We start from the raw sequence: 9,780 nt of genomic DNA on the forward strand, positions 1-9,780 counted from the left end.
TGTTAGCGCATCACCGTTACAGCATCAGCCATCAGGACCGGTCCAGGGTTTGAATCCCGTGCTCTCTGTAAGGAGTTTGTATGTTCTCCCTGTGTCTGCGTGGGTTTTCTCTGGGGGCTCCAGTTTCCTCCCGCCGTTCAAAAACGTACCCGGGGTGTAGGTTAATTGGGGTAAAATGGCCTGTTACCACGATGTATGTCTGAATAAAATAAAATAATGCATCTCATGTAAAAATAAAGTTTAACATTAAAATCAACATAATTTTGATGTAGTTCTTAAATGTCTTTATTTTGAATTCTTCTGTTTACTAACCAAATTTTCACTTTAACCACATGAAACTATGTAAATACATTTAGGCTGCGCGCATGATATTGTAATTTAAAGATGTAATTTTAATTGTTGTTTATCTCACCTCTATTAACATTACATTCAGTGATATACAGGAATTACGATTTACAAATAACATTAGTTACAAAAAATATTACTAAAGTTTCTGTATGGTCTGCTACGGGAGGAGGTTCATGGGGGTGGTGTGGTGATACCATGAGTTTCTGCACTGGGTGACAACCCTAGTAACACCACTGAGCAGACCACCCCCAATGAATAAAAGAAAATTATATTTGTGTCTTGACCGAACTGTCTGCCAAATCATTCTGCTGGAGAGAATTTATGGACAAAAGCCAACTTTGCCATCAGAATTTGGAAAAAGAAATTACCTGACCACAAAAATATGTTTATCACAGAGTGGAATGAATATTCATTGCCTGTTAACAAATCTGTGTTTAGCCTTATTCTATGCATTTGTCCTCTGTATAAATTATAATATTGCACAGTACAGCAATGTGTCCAAAATAAAGTGAGCTTGTTCTATGATTGTACCTACAGCCTTCCAACAGAAACACATTAAGAACTAAATGTTAAGATTGCTACAACATAAAGCAACTTCAATACAGTTTAATACAGCTTTTGGTATCAGTGGAAGTAAGGGTAAAACCCCGTTGCCATAAGGGTGCCCACATGTTCTGTTAACTTGTCTCACCTGTAAGTTTCCATATGAAAATTCATCAAATATTCATTATAAAAATTAAAGTGCTCCATTTTCCTCAAAACCAGCTGTTGATTATTCAAACACTAAAGTCTTCATTAATTATATTTGGAACATATTATAGAGGGATTTTGTTTTTTCAGTTTTAAGATGAATTTTCTCTTTGGTACTTGAGTAAGTAAATGCTTCACTTGTCCTCCTTTCATATTTTCACCTGACGCTGAAATATAATAATGCTGAAATTTTTAATAGTAGCCCTGCTTGATTTTAGTTTGCCACATTCACCTTGAACTGCATTGTGCAAGGAAAAGGGATGAGAGGATGACAGGCGAGTGCGATTCCACCCACTTGACTATCAAGGTAAGCTGCAGTGATGATTTGATCTCTTTCAGTCAGTGCCGTGTTATTAAGGAAAATACCAATAATCCCAAAGCAACATAAATTTCATTTGGATGCAATAAGAAGCATTCAGAATTCACGCTGTAAATTTCATTTCTGAAAATAACACAAAACTTTGCAGTTTTGTAAACCACAAAGAGGACAGTATATAAACTGCAGCAGCTTATAAATAGGGTGGTGGAATGGGAAAATGCACAGCAGGAAACATTTAAAGAGGGGAAACATGAGGTGATGCAGATTGACAGACAGACTGTTTAAAATAAAAAAGGCAATTCAAAAAGGTTCCAGGAGCCAAGGACCGCTCCTTGGTTGAAAGTGAGAAGACCAAGTCAAACACAGAAGTCTGCGGATGCTGAGATTGTAGTAAAAACACAGAAATACTGGAGGAACTCACCATCCATAGGAGGTAAAGATTTTGGGCCTGGGTCTTTCTTCAAGGTATGGGTAAAGGAATAGGCAGGCATCTGAATTAAAACACTGGGAAGAAGAGAAGAGAGGGCAAGGGGAGGATTACAGGCCCACAGACCCAAGTGTTTATTGGAGATGGATGGGACATGGGAGAGAGGAAAGGTGAGAATTGATTGGGGGAGGGGGAGTTGTTTTTGGCTCTGTGGAAGCAGAGGAAAAGGAAAGAAAAGGAAACAGAGGAAATGGGAAAGAGAGAGAGGGATATAAAGAGAGAGAGGGGGGCAGGTAGACAGATCTAGAGACAGAGGGAAGGATGGAGGTGCGAGGGTGCTATCAGAAACCAGAGAGGTAGGTGTTAATGCCATCTGGTTGGAGGGTACCCAGACTGAGCATGAGGTGTTGTTCCTCTAATTTGCAGATGGTCTCCATTTGGCAGTGCCTGAAACCATGGACAGATATGTTGGCAAGGGAAATAGGTGGCAACTGGGAGAACCCCACCATGTAGAAGACAGAGCCAAGGCACTCAACACTTAATCAGACATGCATAACTCTGAGATTTACCAATAGAAGCATGGAGTATAAAAGCAGGAAAGTTATGCAGAATCTTTAGCCCTACCTCTGCTGTAGTATTTTATACCTGTACCAAATTCTTTACAATAAAGAAAAGGTTTGTAAGAATGATTCTTGATATAAGGGTCCTGAGTTTCAGGATTAAATAGTGAGAGGTAGGTACTAAAGACACAGGATTAAATAGTGAGAGGTAGGGAACTAAAGACCAACTACCAAAATTATTATTGACGCAAAATCAACTAATCCCTTTCACAAATAGATAACCTTTCCTTTAGAGAATGGGAGAGAAAAGGGATCAATAGAAAATTGTTTTTTGGGAAATAATTTATTATCTTTTGAACAAATGAAGTACAAATATGGTATAACTCACGGTACAATGTTTGCATACCACTAATTGAAAACCTACTTGAAGGACAAATTGGGAAGCAGGCTGAGGTTACCAGAAGGAAGCAGCTTTGAATATGTGATTACAGACACAATGATAATTAAAAGATTTATAACAAACCCATGATAAAATATAATTGGTTACACAGGCTATATACCATGCCACAAAAGTTAAATAAATGGGACCCAACAGTATCAGATGGATGTTTTTGCTGTAAGAAGGAAACGGGAACAACAGTACATGCAATTTGGGCATGTGAGAAAGTGGAAAAGCTTTGGGAAGATCTAAATCAAGTATTAAATAAAATCACAAAAAGCAACATACCAAAAAATCCAGAGATCTTTCTTCTAAGTAATATAAGAAGTAAAGAACTTGGCCTCGATTTGGATGGAGCACAAAAAAGATTTATTACGATAGCCTTAGCTGTAGCAAAAACATGTATTATGTCAACCTGGAAATCAGAAGATAGCCTGAGAATACTGCAATGGTACATAGAAATGAATAAATGTATTCCATTGGAAAAAATAACATATAATTTTTAAAATAAAGTCACAGTATTCAAACAAATTTGGGAACCATACATGGAACACAACAGAGAGGGCCTACCGTGGACCTCCACCACCTAAAATGACAGAATGATAAGAAGACGAAATGAACTGACCCAGGATGTAAAAGTAGATGACACAATTTTCTTGTTTATTTTCATTGTGTGACGACATTGTTTAATGGGTTTATTGTATTGTATATGTTAGGGAGGGGTGGGGGTGGGAAGAAGGGAGGGAAGGGAGGGGGGGAAAAAGGGGAGAAGGTGACACTGTGTATGTTCAGGAGGGAAATGTTTGTGTGTATTTTGGTTAATATGGTTCATAGTGTGAAAAATAAAAGAAATTTTTTTTAAAAAGGCAAAAGGAAATCTGACAGAATTCAAATTCTAAAAAGGAAGTTTAGGGGAAACATGAGGGGGGAATTCCTTCATGCAGAGGGTGATGCGGATGTGGAATAAACTTCCGGCAGAGGTGGTAGAAGCCAGATCGATGTTAATATTTAAGGAAAAATTGGATAGGTTTATGGACAGCAGAGGTTATGGGCCGAATGCAGGCCAGCAGGACTAGATGGGAGAAATTGTTCATCATGGACTAGAAGGGCCAATCTGGCCTGTTTCTGTGCTGCAAATGGTTATATGGTTAAGTATGCAAAATGCTGAAAGATCTGAATAGAATGGATAGTGGGAGGCTGTTAATCAAGAGGTCAAAAGTAGGAAATACTTTGCCATCAACAACCAACACACCAACCCAGTTCCAAAGTAAAAACATGCTGCAAAGTCTCTCTCTTTGACACGCACGCACACAAATACACACACACCCTCCTGCACACGCACTGCACAAAACATAGCCTGCTTGCAATCCACGTCTTTCTCTCTCTCTCACACACACACTGCACTGTGGGTGTCATTAGAACATCATTTGAAATAGACTATATACTCCCCTCTTACCAAATAAATGCAGACAGACCCAAAAATCCATTCCATATGGATCATGTGACAGTGTACTGTATGACTCAGCATTCCTACCTGTTCAATTGCCCAAACCCAGTTTTATTACATTGCCTTTCCTCTCTTACATAAACATGAATAGAAAAACATTAAAATCAAAGTCATGACCTGACATTCAATTGAGAAAACAACACTTAAAACTGAAAACATTTCTACAGCATAAATTTATTGGTTTTGTACTTTGCATTTCAGATTTGCTGTCAATCATAATTAATTAGGATGCAGTCAGCATCGCACAAAAACGTCCCATGGATAACTCAATCCTACCTCGAATCACCACAATTTAACTTTAAAGCATTTGAATCTACACAACATGAAACAGGTGGAAGGCAAGATTTGCCAAACACCGCTTAATGCTTCCGTTCTCTGCGCAGAGAATTATTGCAAATTACAGCCTTTACCTTTTGAACGTAACTATCGACGGTTTTTGGGAAGACTTTGGCAACAAGTGCAATGCCACTATCATTGAGATAATGCAAAGGATGTCAAGAGTGTTCATCGCCCCAAATCAGATATTCATTATAACGTGAGGCAGGAATGTTCCTTGCAACCTCCACTCCAAACAGATGAAGGTTGCTGTTTTCTCGATCATATTTTCTCCCTAGAACTCTGAAATCCCTTGCAATTGTTACCCTTTCCTATGCTTCCGCATGGCAACTGGAGTGTGTGCACTGACAGCTCGAAGAGGAAGAAAGAGGCAATGCAGCTTACGAGAACAAATGTCAATTAACATGCAAGGAAGCCTGGTCGGAAATATGTAGTTGTTCACTTGGAGAATTTTATATTTTCTAGTAGATTGTCTTGCATTTTTCTTTATTTTTCCGCATCTCTAATTTGCACATGACTGAGTTCAGCATTGTTCTTCCACATAGATTAAGCTGTGGGTGGGTGGGGGGGGAACACAATAATTCATTTGGGGGGGGCATGATCTGGAAATGCATGATGGCGACCTTCCTCAAATCCTGTCACAAGCTCCCCTGTTTGAAGAAGAATAAGGCAGTAAAGTTTGTTCAAGTTTTTTATCATCCAATTGTACAAATACAGCCTGTTGAAACAGCATTCTCCTGTCCTTGGTGTGGAAATATGCCAACACGCATGCAGACACAACACATACAAACAGTTGATACATATATAATAATAGATAAATATTGTTAAATAAATAAGAGTCTCAGAGGGTTTGTATGAGCAGTTCATCAGTTGTTCAGCAGCCTCACTTCCCGTGGGAAGAAGCTGTTTCTTTTTCTATGGGAGTAACTGGAAGGTGATAGAGATCCTCAATGATTTTTCAAGCCCTCATGAAACAATGATCCTGGTAGGCCCCAGTGATCCTCTCTGCCACTCTTATGGTTCTGTGGATTGACCTCTGATCCAATGCTCTACAGCAACCATACCATACTGTGATGCAGCTGACCAGAACGCTCTTGATGGAGCTCCTGTAGAAAGTTAACAGGATGGTGGCCGATAACCTTTCCCAACTTCTCCGTAAGTGCAGTCGCTATTGCACGTTCCTGAGATGTTATGTGTCCAGGATAGGTCAAGGAACTTGGTGCTCTCTACTATTAAAGTGTAGTGGATTATGATCATCCCTGGTCCTCTTGAAGCCCACGATCATCTCCTTTGCCTTGTCCACGTTGAGACTCAGTTTGCTATTCTCGCACCATTTCACAAGATTTTCCACTTCTCATCATTGTTGCTGATGAGGTCCAACTACTGTTGCGTCATCTGCAAACTCGATGACACTGTTGGGGCTGGATCTGGTGATGCAGTCATGGCTCAGTAGCATGAAAAGGAGCGGGCTGAGCACACAGCTCTGAGGTAATCCAGTGCTCAGCGTAACATTCTGCTAATGACCAGGACAGACTGTGGTCTTTCCATTAGGAAGTCCAGAATCCTGTTTCAGAAATGGATTTCGAGTCCCAATGAGGACAGCTTCTCCACTGGCCTCGAGGGAATGAGCTGGTCAATAAACAGCAGCCTGGTGTACAAGGCTTCATTCTCCAAGTGGGTCAGGATGGAGTGGAAGGACAAGACATAGTGGCTTGCACAACGCTTACAGTGCCAGTGTGCTTGGTTCAAAACCAGCATTGTCAGTAAGAAGAATGAATATTCTCCATGTGACCTTGTGGGACTCGTCCCTTGTTCCAAAGACATTAATAGCTTAATTGATCACATGGGTGTACTTGGGCAGTGGGAGTGTGGGGAGGGATCTCAGGCAGGAAGGGCCTGCTAACATTCTGTATCCTAAAAGTTTTTTAAAAATGGAGATAATCATCAAAACTTCTCCAGTGTATCCACAACATCAAAGTCACTCAACTGATCAAAATTAGCCTCCACCCTCTTTAAAACCTGTAGTGTACTGACTAAAACAAAACAAAATTCACCAGTTGTACCCAATCTTGTGTTTTGTACAGAGTCATCATGAATTGCGCTGAATTTGAAGGATGCGCGTTTAATCTCGGGAGACTAGGAATACAAGAAAACATTTTTATTGTCGAAAAAAATACTTATTCTACAAAAGTAGATGGGTGACTCAATTATTTTTCCTGTCAATGCAAGAGAGAAATATCAGATCGAGTATAATTGAAGAATTTTGCCTCATACTTGATGGAAATCATTATATTTTTTTCGCTGGCATAAAGTGACCAGGTGACATTCAGGCATTGAAAGTGTGGAGTTTTTACTATATGTAAATGTAAAAATACTTTCTATTCTCTGTTCGTTCTGGGTTAGAGTAAAAAAAAGATAAAATCATAAGAATGGATTGAATGATTAATAAAACATAACCAAGCTGGCTCTTTCTCTCCAAGATATCTAATCTGTTATATCCCGAGCTCCTATCTCATATGTTTTACCTTGGAGGATGTTTTACGTTAAGAGGAACAATTCTAAGATGATCCCCACAGATTCCTACACCTCCACCATGAATCCTGATTCACCATCCTCCAGACAATGCCTATCACCCAGCCCTCCATCAAAAGCTAAGAACTTTATCATTTCACTTTATCCAATTCTATTTCCCAGCCATAAAGTAGTGCAGGTTTTTTTTTTCTCACTGTCAGGCAACAAGTTTAAAATAGATAAAGTAAGAAAATTGCAAGATTCATAGCAAAGTCTAACTGAAGCAGCCACAAATAGTAATTATGTAGCAAAGGATGCCAGAAAGAAGACAAAAAGATGATCCAGGTGTGTGTTTTTAAACTGAGGAATATGTTGATAAATTTTAAATAGAAACATCTGTCACAGAGTTCTGAACTCGAAAACACATTCATGATGAAGAATCATGATACAGAAAACGTAGCGGGCAAAATACTCGGAGCAAACTTGCAGTGGAGCTGGTTATTACATTTCAATAATGATACACTTTACAGGAAATAAAAGAGATAATTGTCTGGACCAGCTGGTTGGGCAAATCATCTTCCCTTGCTAGTGTATTGCCACATAAATCTAGTTTTGTGTTCATAGCCTCTGATGCCCTTAAGCTGTTAAGAGTCTGGCAGCAATGATTGGAGGCACTGGTTGACTCCTGTGCAGAAGAGGACTTTATTCAACACTGGCATACAGATTTTAGATCATTTCAATGCACAAGCAGGAGTTATTAAATTCTAAATGTTGGATGCAACCCCAGATTCTGAAAGTGCAGCCCAGCTGAATGAATGTTGGAGAGTAAATTAGTATGAATGCAGTTGAAAATATCTCATTCTTCTATCTCACAGGCTCATCGCCTGCCTTTTCCTCACAACTACCTCAAGTCAGGGTCAAGTCAAGTTTATTGTCACCTGATGATTCGGCGTTCTCCCGTCCTTGGTGCAAAACATGCAGGCACACAACCAGACATTACACCCATACAGACCATGCAGGAAAAGTATTGATATATACATATATAAAAAATATTGTTTTGTAAATATGAGAGTCTTGGATGTTTATTGTGACCAGTTCCGTTGGCATTCTCATTGCCTGTGGGAAGAAGCTAATCCTCAGCACTGAAACTCCTATATCTCTTCCTTGACAGGAGCAGCTGAAAGATGCTGTGTGCAGAGTGGAAGGGATTCTCAATAATTTTGCGCATCATCTTCAGACTACAGTCTCAGTTGGTTACATTGATGAGAGGGAGGGAGGGAGACTCCAGCGATCCTCTTGGCCACTCTTATGGTCCTGTGGATTATCCTCTGATCCATTTCTCTGCAGCAACCGTCCCACACGGCGATGTGGCCGCCCAGGATGCTCTTGGTAGATATCCTGTAAAAGGTTGGCATAATGGTGGCCGGTGGTCTTGCCCGCTTCAGTCTTCTCAGAAAGTGCAGTTGTTGTTGTGCCTTCTTGACAAGAGAGGAGATGTTGAAAGTCCACAATAGGTCACTAGTTAAGTGAACTCCAAGGAACTTGGTGCTCTCCACTCTCCACTACAGAGTTATTGATGTATACTGGAGGGTGGTCGTTCCTGGTCCTCTTGAAGTCCAAGATCATCTCCTTCATCTTGACAACATGGAGACTCAGGTCATTATTCTTGTACCACATTATAAGATTTTCCACCTCTTCTCTGTAGTGCAACTCATCGTTGTTGCTGACGAAGCCAACCACTCTTGTGTCATCTGCAAACTTGATGACACTGTTGGACCTGGCAATTCATTTGTGGGTCAATGGTGTGAGCAAGAGCGGGTTAAGCTTAGAAATCTGCAACCAACCTGGACAGACTGTGGTCTTTCTGTTAGGGGATACCAAATGGATACCTTGATGCCAAACTGTTAGGCTGCAGCTATCTCTACCAAAAGGCTTGAGAGCCTTCTATAGAGTGAACGATGATTTCTGGCCCATCCTTGAGTAATAGTCAAGCAACATAGCACTTTGATATTTTTGCACTTATTCTCTATCATGCACAAGCCTTGGGAAATTAGGAAGCTTCTTACCAATCAGTTGTGGAGAAAGGAGTCCACAAAGAGCCTTGCCCCTGTGAATCTGTGGAAAGCAGTGGGAGATCTGGCTGCCTTCTTGTTCTCTCCTTGAAGTGGTGAGCTGTTCCCTCTCAGGAATGGCAGGCAGGCTCTTTAAAACAACAAGCCAGTGTCCAAAGGGGTTTCAGCAAGCTATTAGAAAATTCAGTGTCCATCTCTGAATCAAAAATACAAGAAAGAGAGCTGCTGCATTGCTTTGCTGGTATCCAAATTGCATCACTCCAGGCCCACTCTCAGCCCTAAATCTAATGGTGAAACAGCACATAAAAAGGGAACAGTCTCCAGCTGGAATCATCCAGTGAATGTAAATGTAAATAACGGGTGACTTAATCCAAAAGGAATGAATTGCTGAACCGTTTTTTTTAATAGCAAACCTTTCAATTTTAATTCTAAAATTGTGTTACTCCATCTTTCAAATGCAAATTAGTGACCTTAATATCTTTCATGGGGGGGGCGGGGTGGGGGAGGGGCG

The 9,780-nt window shown here is 40.3% G+C and overlaps 1 long non-coding RNA gene across 1 annotated transcript in view; it reads right to left on the minus strand.

The window, feature by feature from the left end:
• LOC138759984 (uncharacterized) overlaps window positions 1–9,518 on the minus strand; it is a 109,028-nt gene extending 99,510 nt beyond the window's left edge. Inside the window, exon 1 of the long non-coding RNA XR_011355299.1 lies at window positions 9,264–9,518. This is a non-coding gene — a long non-coding RNA (uncharacterized lncRNA). The remainder of the gene's footprint in view (window positions 1–9,263) is intronic.
• Between the last annotated feature and the right edge of the window lie 262 nt (window positions 9,519–9,780).

The sequence above is a fragment of the Narcine bancroftii genome, chromosome 4 (assembly GCF_036971445.1).
Source record: "Narcine bancroftii isolate sNarBan1 chromosome 4, sNarBan1.hap1, whole genome shotgun sequence".
Lineage (NCBI taxonomy): Eukaryota > Metazoa > Chordata > Chondrichthyes > Torpediniformes > Narcinidae > Narcine > Narcine bancroftii.